Below are 824 nucleotides of genomic sequence, written 5' to 3' on the forward strand. Positions count from 1 at the left end.
CACACTTTTATCATATTTTACTTTTTCTGACGCGCAAAAACTAAACTTGCCTCGTACCCAATGCTTACAACGAGAAGCGACTCCCCGCTACGACTCCGCGCTTTATCCATCCGACCCTGCTCCCCCGTGTGCTCAGAAAGCTCGCTAGGATTGTCCGAAAATCCTATAAGCTGCAAATAATGAACAAATAGTACATTTTCCTGATCACTGAATACTCCTACTAGCGATATCCTGGATTACACTGGATCGAAGCTTCGTTTTGTACATGAAGGCTTTGCGATAGGAGCTTGGGTGTTTCGATTTATTTTTGTCTATTTTTCCTAGATTTTTTTTTAGGATTTGTTCTCTCTCTTCTTGTTTTTTTTTTCGTTTTACTTATCTGTTTTTTAAATATCTATTTATTTTATTTTCTTCTTTTCTGTCTTTTTTCCCTTTTTTGATCATTTTTGCTTTTTTCCTCATTTTTTCAGGTACGGATTTATTAGAACAGACACTTTTCTTCTCAAAGCATGAACAATAACAATAGTACATAGAAACTTTTCCCAAATATTAAAAAACTTCCGAAATATCGAATCCCCACCCTATTGAAATAACATAAACCTACGGTGAATGTTTTTTAAAGCCTAAATGTTCCCAGTTTTCATCTCTCATTGAAGTCCACGTAAATTTAAAGTACTTTTATTACGTGGGTGAAATGTACAAGGGATACTTGCAACCTGCATACAGATTTCTGGATTTGTGCTTTTTTTTCATTATTTCCCATTATTTTAAGGCCTTCCAGTAAAACTTGTTTTATATCAAGGGGGCAAATATCTGGCGCTAAG

The sequence above is a fragment of the Penaeus monodon genome, chromosome 29 (genome assembly GCF_015228065.2).
Source record: "Penaeus monodon isolate SGIC_2016 chromosome 29, NSTDA_Pmon_1, whole genome shotgun sequence".
Lineage (NCBI taxonomy): Eukaryota > Metazoa > Arthropoda > Malacostraca > Decapoda > Penaeidae > Penaeus > Penaeus monodon.